At 42.2% G+C, this 22,162-nt stretch overlaps 2 non-coding genes and 1 pseudogene across 2 annotated transcripts; all 3 read left to right on the top strand.

Moving 5' to 3' along the window:
- Positions 1–9,216: 9,216 nt before the first annotated feature.
- trnaf-gaa (transfer RNA phenylalanine (anticodon GAA)) lies at positions 9,217–9,289 on the top strand. The gene has a single exon. It is a non-coding gene; the product is annotated as a tRNA-Phe (tRNA).
- Positions 9,290–18,759: 9,470 nt separating this feature from the next.
- LOC132866871 (U5 spliceosomal RNA) lies at positions 18,760–18,874 on the top strand. The gene has a single exon (XR_009650638.1). It is a non-coding gene; the product is annotated as a U5 spliceosomal RNA (small nuclear RNA).
- Positions 18,875–19,047: 173 nt separating this feature from the next.
- LOC132866915 (U2 spliceosomal RNA) lies at positions 19,048–19,221 on the top strand (annotated as a pseudogene).
- The last annotated feature ends 2,941 nt before the right edge of the window (positions 19,222–22,162 follow it).

Genomic DNA, 22,162 nt, shown 5'->3' with positions numbered 1-22,162 from the left:
AAGAAAGTACCTGGTGGCACTTTGCCTGTTCCACTCACGTTCGCTTGTCTGTAAAAGAAAGAAAGAGTACATGGCAGCACTTTGCCTGTCCCACTCACGTTCGCTTGTCTGTAAAAGAAACAAAGAGTACATGGCTGCACTTTGCCTGTCCCACTCACCTTCGCTTGTCTGTAACAGAAAGAAAGAGTACCTGGCTGCACTTTGCCTGTCCCACTCACGTTCGCTTGTCTGTAAAAGAAAGAGTACATGGCAGCACTTTGCCTGTCCCACTCACGTTCGCTTGTCTGTAAAAGAAACAAAGAGTACCTGGCGGCACTTTGCCTGTCCCACTCACGTTCGCTTGTCTGTAAAAGAAAGAGTACATGGCAGCACTTTGCCTGTCCCACTCACGTTCGCTTGTCTGTAAAAGAAACAAAGAGTACCTGGCGGCACTTTACCTGTCCCCCTCACGTTAGCTTGTCTGTAAAAGAAACAAAGAGTACCTGGCGGCACTTTGCCTGTCCCACTCACCTTCGCTTGTCTGTACAAGAAAGTACCTGGCTGCACTTTGCCCGTCCCACTCACCTTCGCTTGTCTGTAAAAGAAAGAAAGTACCTGGCTGCACTTTGCCTGTCCCACTCACGTTCGCTTGTCTGTAAAAGAAAGAAAGAGTACCTGGCAGCACTTTGCCTGTCCCACACACGTTCGCTTGTCTGTAAAAGAAAGAAAGTACCTGGCGGCACTTTGCCTGTCCCACTCACATTCGCTTGTCTGTAGAAGAAAGAGTACCTGGTGGCACTTTGCCTGTCCCACTCACGTTCCTTTGTCTGTAAATGAAAGAAAGAGTACCTCGCTGCACTTTGCCTGTCCCACTCACGTTCGCTTGTCTGTAAAAGAAAGAAAGAGTACCTGGCGGCACTTTGACTGTCCCACTCATGTTCACTTACCTGTAAAAGAAAGAAAGAGTACCTGGATGCACTTTGCCTGTCCCACTCACGTTCACTTACCTGTAAAAGAAAGAAAAAGTACCTGTCTGCACTTTGCCTGTCCAGCTCACGTTCGCTTACCTGTAAAAGAAAGAAAGAGTACCTAGCGGCACTTTGCCTGTCCCACTCACGTTCGCTTGTCTGTAAAAGAAAGAAAGAGTACCTCGCTGCACTTTGCCTGTCCCACTCACGTTCGCTTGTCTGTAAAAGAAAGAAAGCATACCTGGCGGCACTTTGCCTGTCCCGCTCACGTTCGCTTGTCTGTAAAAGAAAGAAATAGTTCCTGGCGGCACTTTGCCTGTCCCACTCACATTCGCTTGTCTGTAAAAGAAAGAAAGAGTACCTGGCGGCACTTTGCCTGTCCCACTCACGTTCGCTTGTCTGTAAAAGAAACAAAGAGTACCTGGCGGCACTTTACCTGTCCCCCTCACGTTCGCTTGTCTGTAACAGAAAGAGTATCGGGCGGCACTTTGCCTGTCCCACTCACGTTTGCTTGTCTGTAAAAGAAAGAAAGAGTACCTGGCGGCACTTTGCGTGTCCCACTCACGTTTGCTTGTCTGTAAAAGAAAGAAAGAGTACCTGGCGGCACTTTGCCTGTCCCACTCACGTTCGCTTGTCTGTAAAAGAAAGAAAGAGTACCTGGCTGCACTTTGCGTGTCCCACTCACGTTCGCTTACCTGTAAAAGAAAGAAAGAGTACCCGGCTGCACTTTGCCTGTCCCACTCACGTTCGCTTGTCTGTAAAAGCTAATTAACAGCTAATTAGTTTTGCAACCGGATCCGACTTTTCTGACTAGCCGCTAACTTTAGGCTCATTATCATGGATATAAACCGATTCGCCCAGCAATAAGGAACAGGTCGCTTTGAGCAAAACTCCTCTGAACGCTGTGAACTCTGTTCCTGAGCGCGTTTCCGCCTGGTCACTGCTGTTGTTGACCCTTTTCTGTAATAAGGCGGTGTTTAAAGCGCTTGTTGTTGAAGGGGAAACTCGGTAACTCGCCGCTGCAGGGCTCGGTCAGTCCGCTCCATCCGGCCTGAGGGGCTTTTCTCCTGGAGCGCACCATTGAAGACGGGAATAAATCCAGATGTGTTGCAGGAAGAAATCCAGAGGTGTTTCAGGAATAATCTCTGTGTCCGAGTCGCTGGTCTGATCCTGATTTCTCCGGTTTCACGAATGAACGCTGTTGAAAAATAACACAGCGGCGATTTAAACATAAACATTTCAAAACACGCGGGGTGGGCGGGAACCTCATTAATATTCAGGATGAGGCAGGAGGAAAGTGCTTCCTGATTGGCCGGTGAAAGCCTTTTTGTTTGACGTAACATAGCTGGAGAGCCCATTGTCCAATCCGCGCTGTACAGATGATTGAAGTCATCTGGCCGCCATATTACCACGCACATCGCGTGTATTTGGCTAAAGTATTTCCTGATTTTTTCCACCCTTTCATTACTTCCTCTTATTTTCTCAACTTTACCCACATTCCTTACATATCTTTATAGCGCTCCCCTTCACTCTTATTGTTTTATTTTCCTTTCCAGTTCAGTCTTTGATCATTTTTGAACGGCTCTTTTACGACTATAATTATTTTTATGGAGATTATTTCAGTTTTTGTCTGATATACCCAGGTAACAATTTTACGTAGTCACTACGTACTTACAATGTAGTGGTTTGGTAGATGTTACGTAGTGTTTTTACGTAGTTACTACGTAAAATTCTGGTTTTTACTACGTCTCAGTTATAGTCTAGATCAGGGGTTCTCAACCTTTTGCAACCTGGGCCCCACCAAAGCTGGTTCATTGCAGTTGGGGGCCCCTCTTCTCGCCCCGCCCCCATCCCCCCCCCCAAACACACTCACCCGCAGTGACGCCACCCGACCTACAGTACCTTATATCGACCGATAGATAGATAGATAGATAGATAGATAGATAGATAGCCCTGGGCTAGATTATTATTATTATTATTAGTAGTAGTAGTAGTAGCAGTAGCAGCAGTAGTAGCATTATCCATTCCATAGAAATACATAGGCCTATTATCATTATTAGGCTATTGTTATAATTGGCAGTAGCACCACATTTCTAATCTGCTTTCGGGCATTATTATAATTATAATTATTATTATTATTATGGCCTATTATCATTACTAAGCTGTTGGCAGTAGTACAAGACTTATGTTCTTTCAGGCATTATTATTATTATTATTAGGCCTATTATTATTATTATTATTATTATTATTATTATTATTATTGCTGTTGTTGGTTGTTGATATTATTATTATTATTATTATTATTATTATTATTATTATTATTATTATTATAATTATTATTATTAATAATAATAATTATTATTATTATTATTATTGTTATTAGTGTTTTTATTAGGTATTTTATTAGGCTTATCATTAGCTGGCTATTGATATCATTGGGAATTGGGACCAGGCGTGAATTTAGGTTTTACTTTTTACTGTGCCTTTGTGATCTGCATTTGCGTTAATGCGAGACCTGAGCCTGCTTTGCCTTACAAAGATCCTCGATTCTTGGCGAAATGTTTGACAAGCACAGTCTCAAGTCATCCTCAATTTGCGCATGATTGCGATATTTCGTTTTGAGCGCAGTCATTTTTGAAAATCCTGCCTCACACAAGTAGGTCGATGCGAATGGGATGAGCAGTTTCAAGGCTACGTCACACAGTTGCGGGTACTCCTGCATCAATGCTGCCCAGAATGTCGAAAGAGGGCATGAGGTGAAGACTGCCTTAAGTCTACTGTCACTCTTCAGCTCAATAAGCTGTTCCTGCATGTCAACTGGAAGTTCGTCAGCAGTACACACAAATGGATCTCGAACCCACGCAAAAGAGCGATAATCCTCTGTGAAGTATGCCGCAAACTGTTTTCTCATTACCGACAGGTGCTCTGACGCTGCTTGAAAGACAGATGAGAAATCGTGGGAAGTGCCTGCATTACTGATAAAGTCTGCAAGGCTTGGGAACATATCACAGTTCCCCCGACTGATGCGGCCACACCAGAGGTCAAGTTTTTGCTTGAAGGCATCCACTTTCTCTGCGAGAAGCAAAATGTGAGTTTCTCGGCCTTGCAAAGACAGGTTCAAGCCATTCAAGTGGTCAAATATATCGACCAAATAGGAGAGACACGCCAGCCACAAAGGGTCATCCAGATTTTTTGCCAGGTCTGAATTGATTTGTGTCAAAAACCGCTTCACCTCATCTCGCAGCTCATACAAACGTTGTAACACCCGCCCCCTGGACAGCCAGCGAACCTCAGTGTGCAGAAGCAGCTGTTCGTGCTCTGACCCCATCTCCTGACAGAGGACCTCAAACAAGTTTAGCGGCCGTGACTTGATGAGGTTGATCATTTTTACTGATTGGTTCAGCACGGATTCCAACAGAGACGGCATTTTTTTTGCAGCGAGTGCTTCGTGATGAACCATGCAATGGGTCCATTTTACAAGTGGAGCTACCTGCTTAACGCGAGCAGCTAGACCTTGCTCACAGCCCGTCATTGCTCGTGCGCCATCCGTGCACAAGCCAACGCATCGGTCCCACGCCAACCCATTCTCGCGAATAAATGAATCAAGGACATTGAAGATGGCCTCTCCAGTTGTGTGTGACTGAAGAGGGCGGCAAAAAAGGACATCCTCCTCAATTAATTTATCCCTGACATACCTGACATATGTAAGAAGCTGTGCCTGTCCAGCAATATCGGTAGACTCATCCAACTGCAAGGCATAGTATGGACTATTTTTAATAAACTGTATTAATTGCTCTCTGATATCATTGGACATATCAGCAATTCTCCGAGCAACTGTGTCATTTGAAAGTGGCACGGTGCCTAATTTGGCTGCTGCACTATCCCCGAAGAATATTCTGCACATGTCCTGCGCAGCTGGCAAAACGAATTTCTCGGCATCAGTGTGCGGTTTGCCTAGCTTACCTATTCTTTTTGCCACCACATATGATGCCTCCAGGCACTGCTTAGATACAGTGCTGTGCACGGAAATTGTTGCCTGTTGCTGATGCAGGCCATCACGCTTTCTTTGAAAGTATTCAAGCGGTTTGTCCTTCAGGCCAGCATGCTTCGTTTCGAGGTGCCTTTTAAGTTTGCATGGCTTCATGCTTTCGTTTGCCAGCACCTCGGCACACACGACACACTGAGGACGAAGATCAGAGGTGACAGTAAAACCAAACTGCAGGTATGATTCATCATACCTCCGAAGCTTTCTCGCAGCTGGTGGTAGACCTACGTCAGTTGTCTTGGGTTTTTTGACAAGAAATCTATCCATTTTGTTAAAGTATTTGTGAATAAACGTGTGTAATAAAGTTGTAACGATAAGTCTGTAGTAGGCTAAGTCTGTAGTAGGCTAAGGGGGCTAACCAGAGGGAACGTATGGGGCTTATCAGTGAGAAACACGATCGATATCTTTATTCGGGGATTTTATAGTTGCAAATTTTAACGAGGTGTGAATGGTGTACTTACTCGTGTGAGTGTGTGTGTGTGTGTGAGTGTGTGTGTGTGTGTGTGTGTGTGTGGGACAGTTGGATTTTTCACACGCAGGGTGAAAAAGGCAAAGGGGTAGTAGACTAGCAGTAAGAAAACAACAAAAACAACAAATTATTTGGGTAGAGCTGAAATGGGGAAAGCAAAAATACAGTGTGGGGTAGTAGTCTTTAAAAAGACTGTTTGGGTTTTGCGCTGTATCGATGGATTGATGATAGTAGACTAGCGAGAGTCGGCACGAGTTAACTCGGCAAGAAACCAGACTAGTGTGTGTGTGGCAAGCACTCACACGGTGGCCACGGTATGCAGACTCACTCACGTGACGTTGCGTCATGTTCGCGTCACAGGCTTAAAATAACCTACACACAAGATTTTATGATAGATTGATGATAGATTTTATAATAGTATTGATTTGTATGTAATAGTCCAATGTCCTGCATTTTGACATGGGTAAATGTGTTGCATCTGCTTAGCTACTATAGCCTGTTAGCCCCAGATTTTTTTTTTTCCTCCATACATGAAGCCTACTCGCGACCCCCCTGGAGTACCTCCGTGCCCCACCAGGGGGGCGCGCCCCCCCGGTTGAGAACCACTGGTCTAAACTGACAAAGTTTTTTGGGTGGGCTTCATTAAGCACTGAAGATGATTTAAGGACTAAAACAGCCATGAGGGAGGCACACTCGGAGCACCTACTGTCCCCTAGCACATCAGACAGTGTCAGTAATAGAGGAGTCAGTTAATAAAATGCCAAAGTGAAATTGCTGTCAGCTGCAGCAAGAGACTGGAGGGAGCTACATTTTGGGGTGGCATGGTGTGTTGACCTCACGCGTGGGCCATGCACTTGGCTAACTATTGCAATACTCTGTATTGGCAGTGCTTTTACAAGCAACCTCTGCAAACATTTTATGACAGTGCTTTGACTCGACCTGCCAACTGTCTGTGGGCAGTGCTGCTAAATAAAGCCAGTGTTGTAAAATGAACCCTAGAATGGACTGCAATGACCAGTTTTCACCCATCGTATGGCAAAGAGAATCTCAAACTTACTCGTAAGCATTGTAAATTATGTAGGGCATCTGCATCAAGGCATCTGCTTCAGTACCTTAAGATGCAAAACTGGAGTTCAGTGTGGTATCAGCACACCATCCCAAACATCAGTTAACAGGACTCAACAAACATCAGGATCAACATTGAAGAACGCATCTCCACTGTATACCACGAGCCGAACAGTGCTCCTTAGTCCGCTCGGCCAGACCGACAGCCAGGCACCAAAGTGAGATGCATCGCTGACCATACGCAGGTCTTATGCTGACCACATGAGTTGGCAATGCACTTGGGTCAATGTTCAAATACCTATGTGCAGTGACCAAAAGAAGACCACCACCCTGCTTATCCTCACCAAGAGCAAAAGGCTAAACACAAGCTTGACACTTACTGTGCGGTGAGCTCTTTGGGATGGCATGTCTGACTTTTGTTTCCAGATTGTAGGAACTGCTCCATGGACCAGACATCACTCAAATCCTTCTATGTGAATCTGCCTCACAAATGTATCTTTTTCAAAATGTATGGAGCAGACACCAAACCATCCTGTCGGCTTGAAGTTACCTCTCTTTGTTGGTACAAATCAAACCCATTCATTCTGCAAGTGTCCTACTGACTTTTGGGCTACAATGGATCAAAATTCTGCTTTTTTTAATGGCTACACTTGAACAGCCTTGAAGGACACACCCCTTAGGAGGTATGCTTTGGTTTTAGTTTTGTTGCAGAATAAATAAAAAAAATCGTTAAAAATGTGCTCCAATTTGCAAAAGAGACGAAGCCAGAAATGCCAATGAACTTTTAAGCATTTTGCATACGATGTCACTTCTTTGAATGAACAGTAACTTACCAGGAATGCGCTCATGTAATGGCAGACTCAAAGAGCCAAACTTTACCAAATAAACAGAACATGTTCCTGGTCTCGTATTAAAATACAATTTAGACAGTAAACTATTAAACATGTCTAGTTTTATCAGGTATAATTCCCAGGGGTAATATAATTCTCAGAAGACTGGCACTTTAACGGAAACAAAGGGAATGGGACGTGACAGCTTGCTTGACCAAAAGGAGCATGCAGTTGAGACAGCCTGTGAGTTCAAAAACCACAAACAAAGGCTTCAGAGGTTCCACTGAGATTTGAACTCAGATCACTGGAGTCAAAGTCCAGGGTACTAACCATTACACCATGACGCAGCTAAAGGGTTGTTTTCACTATCAAACCTTTGAATGATATAATGAAATTCCAGCTGCACATGAACACATGATTGAAGGTTTTACCTGAAATCGTCAACCTGTTGGAAAAAAAATTAAAGGAACCCTGGACTGCTGGCTACATGGTTAATCATTCGTTGTTGTTTGTATTAATTTCTAGTTTTGTAGTTTATCAATCAATGCCAACAGGCAATTGGCATTGTAACCACATGATAATCCAGGTCAAAGGTCACATGTCGTTCCACGAACTAAAACTTTATATTTTTACATCTAAAAATATAAAATACCTACTGATATTGTAATATGTGGCAGATATTCACAAGAAACTGAAAAAATAAATAAATAAAAATTTATCTGAAAAGAATTTAAAAATCTGAATATTTCAAGCATGCAATTTTTTACAGGCGAAGAATTTAATTCTGATCTCATTTTATTTATTGCAGTAGGACTGCAAATACTCTCGAAGCATTCTATTCCAAAAGTTTTCAAGCTTATTTTTGCAAAGACATGCTAGCTGAAGCTTCCATTTTCACTCACGTGCTGGCAAAACTCCTTATAAGCTTTTGTGAAACACAGACCATGAGCATAGAACCCAAGCTCGATATTTCTAACATTTGACCACCAAAAATGTGCAGCTCTACCAGAGCAAAGCCTGCAAAAATAAGCTGAACTCATTAACATTCCTCTCCCCGGAAATCTGTAATATATAGATTGAGGCACTGCCTAAAAGCCCATCTGTTTCTGGGTTGTAGAATTTTCTTATAGCCAGACTGTTGTTTTATTTCTTTACCATTATAGTTACTATACTGTTTCCTTATGTTGTACAAAACAGACACAGAAAGAGAATAGCTCTGGCCTGATGAGTAGAGTCAGGGCACTGATTTTATTTACAAATTCGATTTCACCATTGCTGAGACAAGAGTACAAAAAAAACATATTGGAAAAATAATATCATATTGAAAACTAAATATAATACAATGAATCTGCTGCCCGGTACGAAAACCCCGGGATAAAACCCCAGTGGGATTCGAACCTCCTAGAAAGTCCAGCTATCAAAACCTCTTTCTCTGCACACATGCACTTATAAGGGAGGTCATTACCCACTTGACACTGTGGATAGCAGGGAAATAATCAAGACTGCATGATTGGGGGGTAACAGAGAAATGAACGAGCACAGAGAACACATTTACCTCATTAGTTAGCTTATTATTTGCTCATTCTTTCATGTGAACTTTTTCATTTAATTAAAAACACGCTTGGAATAAAACAAATTGCCAACAACGTAAAAGAGTTTCATTAATCAATTAGCACATTACATATGTAATGCTTCCAGATGATACTATATATTATTTTAATCACTTTATATTTCATTAGATTTTGGTTGAAAAGGAACACCATGTGACCTTACCGATTGGATTTAGCAACTACTACTGTTTATATCGGTGATGTGACTGCTCAGCTGGTGACGTGACTGCTCAGATGGTGACCTGCTCTTGCTGAAATAGCTCAGTAGGGAGAGTGTTAGACTGAAGATCTAAAGGTCCCTGGTTCAATCCCAGGTTTCAGCACTGAGGACTGTGGTGGGTGTGTTCATTTTAGCCTTTGACCAAGTATATGTCAGTATATGCCAGTAATTTGGTGGTGAAAGCACTCTGACCTCTGTTCCATGGTGTAATGGTTAGCATTGTAGATTTTGACTCCAGTGACCTGAGTTCAAATCTCTGTAGAGCTTTTGTTTGCAGATTGTAATATACACATATTGTCTCAACTACAGGGTCCTTTTGGTCAAGCAAGCTGTCATGTCCCAAACCCTTTGTTTCCGTTAAAGTGCTCGTCTTACGAAAATTACATTACCACTGGAAATTATACCTTATAATACTAGACATGTTAAATAGTTTACTGTCTAAATTGCATTTTAATATGAGACCAGGGACATGTTCTGTTTAGTTGGTAAAGTTTGGCTCTTTGAGTCCGCCATTACACAAACGCGTTCCTGGTAAGTTACTGTTCATTCAAAGAAGTGACGTCATATGCGAAATGCTTGAAAGTTCGTGGCATTTCTGGCTTCGTCTGCTTTGCAAAGTGCAGCACATTTTAAACTTTTTTTTAAATTCCGCAACAAAACTAAAACCAAAGCATGCCTCCTAAGGGGTGTGTCCTTCAAGGCTGTTCAAGTGTAGCGAATGAAAAAAGCAGAATTTTGATCCATTGTAGCCCAAAGTCAGCAGGACACTTGCGGCATGAATGGGTTTGATTTGTACCAACAAAGAGAGCTAACTTCAAGCCGACAGGACAGTTTGGTGTCTGCTCCATACATTCTGCAAAAGATACATTTGTGAGGCAGATTCACATAGAAGGATTTGAGTGACGTCTGGTACGTGGAGCAGTTCCTACGATCTGGAAACAAAAGTCAGAAGCGCCATCCCAAAGAGCTCACCGCACAGGAAGGGTCAAGCTTGTGTTTAACCTGTTGCTTGAATTTATGAGTTGTCCATCGGCGTCGCCAGACCCATTTTACTGGGGCACATGCCCCAATATATATCTGCTGTGATCCAGTAAAATTTCCTGATCACATTTCAGAAACAGTAATGTATTTGGCACTGCGGAATAACCGTACACTGTAAAAAATTGCAGCCTCATTTAGTTATGTCCACTTACTACCTCTCTTTAACACAAAGAGCTCTGACAATTTTTGGATTTTGAACTCAACTTTATGAGTTTTAGAAAGTAAAATTTATTGCTATCCATTGTGTTGACTATTTGAAAATTTCGCAGATTTGTATGTGTTGATTGAACTTGGGTTAGTAAGTCATCAGTTGAAAAAAAAAGGAGAGGAAAAAAGGCGGGAAATTAAAACTTATTCATTGTGTTGACTATTTGGGAATTTGTCAGATTTGATTGAACTTGGGTTTGTAAGTCATCAGTTGGAAAAAAGGAGAGGAAAAATAAGGTGGGAATGGGGGATGGGAGCTACAGAAAAAAACAACTGTTTGCAGTGTCTTTAAGGCAACATTGAAGCTGATGAGTTGAGATGAGGTGTCTTGTCTCGGTCTCCTGCTCCAGATCTATGTTCACACTCAGGATCACACTTTTTGGTTGCTAAGTACAATGATTTCGTAGATTTTTGTTGTTGTTGTCAATGGCTTCATAATATATTCAAAACACACACGCACACACAAATACTTTCAAGACTCATAATGGGTATTTTAGACTTGCCTTGCCAGTTACTGAGCTATATATTTAATAAACTCCACAAAGATCAACATACACTTGCATTTGTTGTCCTACCTTAACCTGACCATAGTTTTCATTGATATCACTGTTTAAAGATCGTGATGGCCAAATGACACTTTGAAGCGCGTATCAAGAATAAGGGGGCAGATGAAGCTCCGCTTTGAGGCTTTGTATCGTTGAGCAGAAAACCACATGACCCATGATAAACAAGGCCTCGGTTGTGATTCACTAAAAGGTTCATTACTCGGACTCTCATTCAGCAGACTTCACTAGCGACCTACTGCTAAGAGAAATGTACAGCATGTTTAATTTCTACCTCGCGTCAGTGTTCTGCCACTTTACATTATTATTTGCATGTACAGTAATTTGCACAATGTTCCATTTTAAAATAACGTCATCAGATTTTTTTTTTTGCTTGTTTGCTTTACTTATTTGCTCGTATGTTATTTGGTGTTGACCCTCTGTCTCTCTCTTACACACACACACACACACACACACACACACACTTTGTCTCTTTCTATGGATTTATGGTCAGTATAATTTTGTCTGCACAATAAAAAGGTGTACATAAACATAAAGGGAGTAAGCTTTGTGTTCAGTGCTTGTGTGATGGGACTGTGAGTGCTACTGCAGCCCTGCAGTGCACAGAGTAACTTTTAGGGGAACCTTTATTGATTTTTGTTGAGGAACAAATTTTTTTTCACTGTGTTTGGATTGAGGTGATTCCTTTTCTTAGAAATTCCCTCCCCAGCCTCACGTGGTCCCTCACGTGGTTTTCTTCCGAACGAACCATGCCTCGAGGCAGGGCTTCATCTGCCACGCCCCCATTATACTTGGCACGCGCTTCGGAGCCTCGGCTTCAGACGGCCATCACTATCGACCAATAATTGCTGATTATTGTCTGTCTGTATTTTGTCACAGCATTAAATCATAATGTATTTTGTGTGTGTGAGCAGTTTAAGGACAGTTCCCCCATTTCCCCCTGATGAAGCGATCAGCCAGGATGTGTTTCTATCTGACACTTAAAGACATTGATTTGAATTAAAAAGTCTGCAAAGGGAATAAATCTGAATTAATAGTACAGATCTTTGCACAGATAACGAGAAAAGGTGTCATGAATTCAGTTACAGGTGTTTACATTTTTCCTAAATCTTTGTTTGTTAAAATTGAATTTTATATACTCTATGTTAATATTTATTTATTTAAACCTTTATTTGCCATATGCACACTTCAAGCACAGTGAAATTCATCCTCTGCATTTCACCCATCTGAAGCAGTGAACACATGCACACACCCAGTGAGCGGCACCTTGCTCAAGGGCACCTCAGCCTAAGGCCGTCCCACGTCAACCGAACTGCATGTCTTTGGATTGTGGGGGAAACCAGAGCACCTGGAGGAAACCCACGCAGACACAGGGAGAACATGCAAATTCCACACAGAAAGGCCCTCGCCAGCAGCTGGGTTCAACCCGGAACCTTCTTGCTGTGAGGCGACCATGCTAACCACTGTGCCGCCCAAAAGAACAGACATGAAACCAGGGTGGGACTCGAACCCATGCATGCAGAGCACAATGGATTAGCACAATGCCACCTCGCACACATTTAAATGTGTTTATTTCTTTTGTATGATGCAATGATCTTTGGTGTGTTAGTAACTCTGTCAAAGTCAAAACTCAGACTCATTAAAATATTTGTTGGAACATTATTGCTGTATATTTATTTAATAAGCCTGTTATGAAAATGTGAAAACTACATATTCACAAATAAATCTGTCTAAAATGCTCATCTGAAGTCTGACTGAAAATGAAATTATAATCATTTGAAACCAATCGAAGTAAATTTTGTGCTCCTTTTCCTGATCAGAGGCTAATTATAGGATTGGATCAAAACACATTAAATGAATTATTACATAATGTTGGTTTGGGCCATAAACCTGTGTTTTGTACAAATCTTTTATTTCACTCCTTTTGAAGAAAAGTCGGGGCGGCACGGTGGTGTAGTGGTTAGCGCTGTCGCCTCACAGCAAGAAGGTCCTGGGTTCGAGCCCCGGGGCCGGCGAGGGCCTTTCTGTGCGGAGTTTGCATGTTCTCCCTGTGTCCGCGTGGGTTTCCTCCGGGTGCTCCGGTTTCCCCCACAGTCCAAAGACATGCAGGTTAGGTTAACTGGTGACTCTAAATTGACCGTGAGTGTGAATGGTTGTCTGTCTATGTGTCAGCCCTGTGATGACCTGGCGACTTGTCCAGGGTGTACCCCGCCTTTCGCCCGTAGTCAGCTGGGATAGGCTCCAGCTTGCCTGCGACCCTGTAGAAGGATAAAGCGGCTAGAGATAATGAATGAATGAAGAAAAGTCCAACTTTATTCACGGATAATAATCCACGAACCACAGCAACATGCATTTGAAACCAATCGCAGTAAATTCTGTGCTGCTTTGCCTGATGGTAGAATAATTATTGGACTCGGACTGATGGGTTCGGAACCAAACAAAACCGCTTCCTCATAAAGCAACATGGTGGAACAGAAAGACTTCACCGGCCAATCAGGCGGCACTGTCCTCATGAATATTCATGATCTCCCCGCCCACCTCGCGTAAATTGAAAGGTGTTTGTGTTTAAATGTTTGGAAATCCCCACAAAACGCTTATTTGTGGAAGCGGCGAGATCCTTACTGCTGGGCGAATCGGTTTATATCCATGATAATGAGCCTAAAGTTAGCGGCTGGTCAGAAAAGTCGGATCCGGTTGCTAAGCTAATTAGCTGTTAGCATTAGCACATTACTGTGTGAGTATTAAAGCTAACGGATACAAACACTGCAGATAATCTGATGAGTGTTAAAAACAGACAGATGCGCTCAAAATGTCATTAAATGTGTTAAAGTACAAACAGCAAACGAGCAGAAAAGGAAAAAAAAGTGTTGATGTTTTCAGAAATGTTAATGTGGGCAGAAATGAACCATTCGGCTAAAGTTTTAAGAGATAATTATTTCTGTAACTTAATGTTAGTTTGTTGGAAAACTCCAATAGTTTACTTGAAGTTTATTAAAAGTGAAATAGTTACTCTGAGGAGGAATATTAGTGAAGCTAAGGTTAGCTAGCCAGCTAATTAGCACAGTTAGCATAGCTAATGTGACTAAATTATTGTTTTTCAGTGTTCAGGGTTTTATTTGTGTTTTTATTGGGCTGTGAAACAGTGAATAGACCCTCTGGGAAATAATAACCAAGTTAAACCAGATAAAATGTTTTCAATAAGATGAAATGTGTCGGAGTTTATGACTGTATTGAGTTGTTGATTGGTGCGGTTCAGAAAAGTGCTGTAGAACTAATAGGAAAGAAAACTGTGTGTCAGTGAGCAGAAATGAGATGATAAACAGTGGGACAACAAGCGAAAGGATTAAAGCATTTAGTCAAACATATTTTTAGAAATGTTCACAATGTGATAACTGAGTGTTTAAATGCTTTCATTGAGGGGATGGTGGTATTGAATCGGGTTTAAAAACACACAGGCCGGTGGTGAAAACTGAAGGGAATGTTTATTACAGATTCTCTGTACAGAATTGTCTTTGCACATCTTGCTGTATTTCTCACAGAAGGAAAGAAAAAAAATATATAAAATTCCTGAATTGTTTGTGTGTCTGAGTTTGCAGGAGCATCACTTGTGTAAATGTGTTTGGTGTAAAGGATGATTCGAGTGAGGATTTCCTGCTGTACAAAACAGACTCTGTTCTAAAAAGAAAGGTTTCTGATTCATTAGACGAGACGTGCAGATGTGTCTCACTTTTTTTTCTCCATCTCTTTAGACACAGGAAGGACGTTTCCTGTCATCATGCTCGACGACAGCACAGAAGAGCGTGACGACCAGGAAGAAGACCACAGGCCTGATCAGCGGGAGAAAGAGGATGGTGACGAGTGTGGGGTGATTTTGAGGACCCCGTCCCCTTTGATGACCCCCTCCCCTTTATGGACCCTGATGAACACCCCATCCCCCTTACGCAACCAGTCCCCTTTTAGGTCTCTGTCCCCCTTATGGAACCTGTCCCCTTTGGGGAAATGGACCCCAACTCCTTTGTGGGAACCGATCCCCTCATGTCACCCATCTCCTTTATGTGACCTGACCCCTTCACATGACCCGACACCCCCATATCACCTGCCCCCTTTATGGACCCTGACTCTTTCACATGACCCCTCCCCTTTATGGGCCCTGACCCCCTCATGTCACCCGCCCCCTTTATTGGCCCCATCCCCCTCATGTCACCCGCCCCCTTTATTGGCCCCATTCCCCTCGTGTCACCCGCCTCCTTTATTGGCCCCATCCCCCTCATGTCATCCGCCCCCTTTATTGGCCCCATTCCCCTCATGTCACCGCCTCCTTTATGGGCCCCATCCCCCTCATGTCATCTGCCCCCTTTATTGGCCCCATCCCCCTCATGTCACCTGCCCCCTTTATTGGCCCCATTCCCCTCATGTCACCTGCCTCCTTTATGGGCCCCATCTGCCTCATGTCACCTGCCTCCTTTATGGGCCTCATCCGTCTGATGTCACCTACCTCCTTCATGGGCCCCGACCCCCTCATGTCACCTGCCCCCTTTGAGGACCCCAAAAGCCAATATTTTGAAACCTGTAGGCTTCCAGGTGATGATTGTCCAGGGATAAGGAGGAGGTGGGATGAGGCTGACTGCAGTGAAGCCCCTCCTCATAAAAGGCAGAATTTGGACCCTCATTAAGATTCTGAGGAGGCTTCATCAGGAGGTGCATCCCAATCCCAAATATTAAGCGAGCTGTAACCCTCGACACTACACTTTTAATTAATTAATTAATTAATTAATTAATTAATTAAAAGGTAATAATAATTTATTAAAAAACAAGAATGTATTTAAATATTGTATAAATAATAAATTAATAATAATAATTTTAGGATAAAGTAGTTGTGGCATTTATTTTTACAAATCAGTCTGTAGGTTTATATATTATAGTGTTAAAGGACCCATGGCATGGTGGTTTGTTGATGCTTTAAACGGGCTCGTGGAGGTTTCCGGATGTTATATCCGCAGCCTTTCTTGAAATGAACCCTCGGCACGTAGATATAGCCTCCTGGGAGAAAGCCCCATTTCAGCCCTTTTCCTAGTGCGTCGTTTTGCTAATGAGAAGCATGGAGGCGGGGAAGGGTAGAGGGTGGGGGCGGGCCATGGGGGGAGGGGGCGTGCACACACATACTTGCTGCTATCAGCGCCTGTAGCCACGCTGCTAAGACAAAACCCCGTTCTCCCTCGGACTCCTTTCGTAAACTCAACGTGACAGAAAACAGAGAGTGAGAGTGTTTGGAGTGGTAGTTTACGAACGTATAATACCCGAGGCTTGAACACACACTCCATAACCAAAGAGGATAGAAGCAGCAACTACAGCAACATATCGCTTATCCAACAGAAGACATGCATTGCGGAGCAATAGTCAAACATAAGCTCATAAGTTACAGTCAATTTCCAGACTAGACTCAGTTTAACAGAGCATGCTGCATGCTTTTTGGTTTTGTAGCGCAGAGTACCTGGCTAACTGCAGGAAGCGGTTAGCTGCACAGCTAATGTAGCCATTGCAAGGCTAATGTGGTGTTCTGTAAAAAGTTATCCTACCTCTTGGATTTGTCCTACCAAGCCTACTGCACATGCGCGAAGCCTACTGCGCATGCGCAGAACACATGACATCATTACAATTAGCAAGTTCTCATACAGACCATTTTATTATTCAAAACAAGTCATTACAAATTATTTGACTTGGCCAAAGACTCGACCAATACGCACAAAACATAAAAATCGGCAAATGCGTGAATTTTCTATCAGCCCAGCTGATGGGTAGGACAAAACTACTGTTGAATTTTTCTACCCTCCTGGATTTCGTGCATGCGCAGTAGGCTTGGTAGGACAAATCCAAGAGGTAGGATAACTTTACAGAACAGTGGCACCGATTTTAAAACACGGCAAAACGACTTAACAGTTATACACTTACTTGTTCGGTGTTTGTGGCTGATGCGGCAGGGATGCTTGGTACAGACCCAGGCTTCAGTGACAGTTGATGTGCAAAACCTGTCCTGTACTGTCCCAAGTTGTGGAAACATTCATCAGGAAAATGCTTCCGACAAACATACACCGTCTTAGGTAGACTCGACGGCGTATTATTGGAGTAAATAAAATTAAGCCACTGCATCTTCAGGGGGTCTCCCATCGGCAGTAAAAACAGACTCCTTTCTGTGTTGTCACATCCATGTACAGCGCAACTTTTGAGCTGGGTGGGCAATCCATACAGTGGGTGGGAATCCAGAGGGGGGCGTGGGGATCATCTCCCTTGCTGACGTAGTAAAGGGAAGAGTCTATCAATGCGCCATTTTGACGTACCATTCTCAAATGTTGACAAAGGGTGGGCATAGTTTGATTTACACATTATGACATTTCTAGCCACTGGGGTGACTTAAGAAGGTCAGAGGAACTCATTTTAACGTTAAAAAACCTCAGAAAGTGAAAATTTCATGCCATGGGACCTTTAAAAATCCAGGTGTTTAACAGTAGGATGTTATTATGTCACTCTTTAGTATGATCAATATTTATAAATTAATAGTCATCCAATTTATATATGGTAATGGTAAAGTATAGTATATTTTATGTATTCTTTATGTAAATATGTACATATGTCTATTAAAGCTTTAAGCTTAATAGGTTTTTAAGATATATAATAAAGTATAAATATTATAGTCTAATAATATCTGATAAATGTATAGATTAGCATATTATTTTTTTGCTTTTAAATAATCAATAAATAAAAATAAAATGGTTTTTAAAATTAACAATTTATTTCAACAACAATAATAATTTAATAAAATAATCATTTTAGAATAAAGCAGTTCTAGCAATTATTTTAAAAATCAGTCTGTAGATTTATATTCAGCAGAAGCTGCTAGAAAGTCTAGAGCCCAGTGTAAGAGCCTGCTACTGAGAGAAACTGCAGTTAATTTACAGCCTGGAACCATACGAAACGGGAGAGGAACTGAGTGAAGACAATGCATTGCTGCCCGCTGTAACATACCCAAACATCATCAAGTACATAATTTTTTCGCTAAGTCCACACATTGCTGATGATCTGAAGTGTTTCAAGGGACGAGAAGCCTATAACCAGATGTGCTGTGGTTGAGTCAGGGAACGAAAAGCATGGAAATTTGGTGACAAATATCTGGTGAAAGCAAAGGTGTGTACTGTGTGCATTAGATGTACAGTGATATACTGTAGATCATGAATCACATCCCCTGTGGGCCTACCTCAGCTGACAGCAGATGGCTGATTGTGATTTTTAACTTTAGCTTCTTCTCAAGAGAACATACAGAAGCACCATCACGGCTAGACAGGAGAAATATAATTTTGTGCTTAATTTTAAGACACTGATCAAAACTTAAAAAAACTCATACCTGATACAAAGTGAACTGAACACACTTTTATGTTGTGCGGATTTTTGTCGGTCAGATCCTGGTTTAGTTTGGCAAGCCAGAGACGACAACGCTCCTCTGACAATTTTCTGGTTTCGTCCCCCTGAGTTTAGATTATTTTAGGTAATCAGTAGAAGTGCAGATGTTTCTCATGATCTGAGCGATTGTGGCAACCCAGAACTGTGCAGTAATTCACCATTATTTGGTTTGTTTACGAAAAATTCACAAAGATTGCTTTGCTGTTGATGTGTCCGATGCCTCCAATATGGCCGACTTCTGGTTTGAGGATGTCACGTGAAAACACTCTAGAGTCTAGATGGTGTCACTAACCTGATCCAGTGTTAAGTGTAGCTCAGGTTTCTCTTCATTGCCGCATAAATCTTTCGCCTTTTACTAAAGATTTCCGGGGAGAGGAATGTTAACGAGTTCAGCTTATTTTTGCAGGCTTTGCTCTGGTAGAGCTGGACATTTTTGGTGGTCAAATGTTAGAAATATCAAACTTTCTGCAGGGAAACACTCCCCTACACACACGCGCATACACGCCCCCAAGATGATGTCTCTCTTCAAAAGGATCCAGCTGTTGGGGGTGGAGTCTAGCTGTGTATACCTTTCTGGATTTTAATATGTGGAAGTGGTATATTTAAAGCCATTGACTTTAGTGTAGTATCTGTTCTTATCAGTTTATTATTGGATTTTTTTTTTACATGAGCATGTTTTATTAAACAGATTCTTAGAGCAGGGAGTTGTAATAGCGGCTTGCTCCACGCATCAACCTGTGATTCTAGTACCTCCAGGAATAGTGCCCTCATTCAAAAAATGAAGAAAAAAACATCTCTCTTTCATAGCGGAACTCCATAGGTTTAGAGTGTGGATACATAAAGAAACCCATTGAATTGTTTTCTGATGGTTTTGGTCCTGTGTGTGCCTTCCACCACAGGAAACCCAACAACTAGTGAAGTGAATAGTGAAGTAGAGTAGTATTTGGGATAGTGTAGTAGTGAGTAACTTGTCGCTGTTGTCGCCCAACGTTTTGTATAACATAAGGAAACAGTATAGTAACTATAATGGCAAAGAAATAAAACTAAAGAGTCTGGCTATGATATAAGAAAATTCTACAACCCAGAAGCAGATGGGAGCTCCGCTTTTAGGCAGTGCCTCAGTCTATATATTAAGGCTTAAAACTCATCCTATGACGGGTGGCACAGTGGTGTAGCGCTTAGTGCTGTCGCCTCACAACAAGAAGATCTGGGTTCGAGCCCTGTGGCTTGCGAGGGCCTTTCTGTGTGGAGTTTGCATGTTGTCTGTGTGGGTTTCCCCCAAAGACATGCAGGTTAGGTTAACTGGTGACTCTAAATTGAGTGTGAGTGTGAATGGTTGTCTGTGTCTATGTGTCAGCCCTGTGATGACCTGGTGACTTGTCCAGGGTGTACCCCACCTTTTGCGCGTAGTCAGCTGGGATAGGCTCCAGCTTGCCTGCGACCCAGTAGAACAGGATAAAGTGGCTACAGATAATGAGATAATTCATTAAATCAGGTTTGGAGAGCATGCAAATTATGCAACCTATTAGTTCATTTGTCTTCAGTATAATAAAACTGTTTTACTGCTTTATGATACTATTATACAACATGTGGCACCAATATAATCCCTTTATAAATATTCAGAGAGAAAGTGAGATTCCCACCAAAAATTTCTCAAACTCATTAGCAGAACTGCCTACAGTATAAACAAAACTGTGTGAAAGTTTTTGTACAGTGCAGTTGGATTTCCTGTCACTGTGGGCTGCAGAGCGCAGTAGTATAGTGCAGAGTCTGATACAGCAGCAGAGGAGATGAGCAGATCCACTTGTTTATTCTTTTCATCAACTTCAGCAGACATTTTTGGAGGAAGGTTGGAACTAAGAGCTCCACTTGGAACAATATAAAGAAGGAACTCAGGTGTAGATTTTGGATGCTGTCTGTACCATAGCAGGTTGTAGACTGTACCAGTGAATTTTCTGTAGCTGCAGGACAGAGTGACATCATCACCTTCATGTACAACTTCACGAGTGAAAAGTGGCTCTATTGAATCTGCCATGGAGTCACCTGTCATAGAGAACATAATGTTTTTAACCTTTACATAATCAAGCCAGAACTACACAAGTCAGACCCACATTCTGCTGTTTCTCAACACCACACAGACTAATTAATCATTAATTCAACACATAACTTTTGAAATAAAATAAAAAAATCTAATCAAAACTCACCAAGTGAAAGCCAGACACATTAATATAACAGTGAACATGATGAATGGTCTTAGCTGAATTAAAATATTCTGAGGACTTTCTGTAAGCTAATATGGAAACATCATAAAGCTTCAAGAAGCATCATGAAGCTCCGCCCCCACAACATCACATGACAGTGTCACTTACAGTGTTGACAGATTGTTGAGTTGCTGCAGCAGCTTGGATTTACATTCAGTTCAATTTTATTTGTATAGAGCAGCAGTGTCTGTTGTTAATAAACAACAGACACTGCTGCAAAGCAACTTTACAGAACTATATTAAAGCCAGATATAAATTTATGCCGACTGAGCAAACCTGAGGTGACAGTGGCAACTCCTGAGACAATAAAAGGAAGAAATCTTGAGGGAACCCATCCTCATTTGGGTGATAACAGACAGTGTGATTATAAATACCTCACTTCTATAACTGTGTCCTATTGAGGTTTTTCACCCACGTGACCAAGTCATGTGATGCTGCCATTTTGGACGTCACGGCTCGAATCAGTTTGAATGCGAGGAAGGCGACAAACGAAAAACATAAAAGAAAAAGAAGCAAGATGCAGAAAACACCTTCACTATCCAGCGACGTAGGGCATTTACAGGGTGAGCAGAGGGAGAGGTATTTGCAAAAATTGAGGTTAGCAGGCTTAGAGAACAACGTTTACCTGCTTCCACCAGGATTGTTGACTGACGTACGGAAGTCCACAAAGCCCTCGTCTTTACCTGACTTCGGCCCACATGATCTGTATACCTATGTCATTAAAAACCCATTGCCATACACAGGTATTGATCTGAAAGCGTACAAGAGTTTGGATGCCTACAAATATTTTGTGTCAGGCTGGGTAACATGCCTACATCAGCGGGTCGTCCCTGGAGCCAGTGGTCGCCATCTTATTACAGCTAAGATTTGTTCACATTTTCATTTACTTTCGGTCCTCAGGATAAACAAAATGTTATTAAATGTCATTGAAATAACTTCTTAGTCTGTTGAGACATGGCCCGTTATAAATTTGCTGTTACCAGGCAATGACCAAGAACCGTATTATTAGGGTCGGTGTCTGTGTTGTAGCAGTGTACTAGCAGCTAGCTGTTAGCACCTTTCAGTCTCAAGTTTTTCCTTTACTGTATTTACTAGTTTACTGTAATTATGATCCGGCAGCTATTTACACCGGATCCAGTGTAAATAGCTGCCGGAGCCGACGTCCAAGCTTGCCGGAGTGCGCGCTCGGGCAGGCTGAGATTTCGGCTCCGGCAGCTATTTACACTGGATCCGGTGTAAATAGCTGGTGGATCATAATTACAGTAAACTAGTAAATACAGTAAAGGAAAAACTTGAGACTGAAAGGTTTTAACAGTCATCCAAATGACTGAACGTAAACATTGCTACAGTAACATACTAGCTACTGTTGTTGACATTAGCTAGCTTGACGTTCAAAATGGTGGACACCGGGGCGTCACGTGACCCTGTGACGTCAGGTGAAAAACCTCAATA

Source organism: Neoarius graeffei, chromosome 18 (assembly GCF_027579695.1).
Source record: "Neoarius graeffei isolate fNeoGra1 chromosome 18, fNeoGra1.pri, whole genome shotgun sequence".
NCBI lineage: Eukaryota > Metazoa > Chordata > Actinopteri > Siluriformes > Ariidae > Neoarius > Neoarius graeffei.
This window is presented reverse-complemented; position numbering and strand designations above follow the sequence as displayed.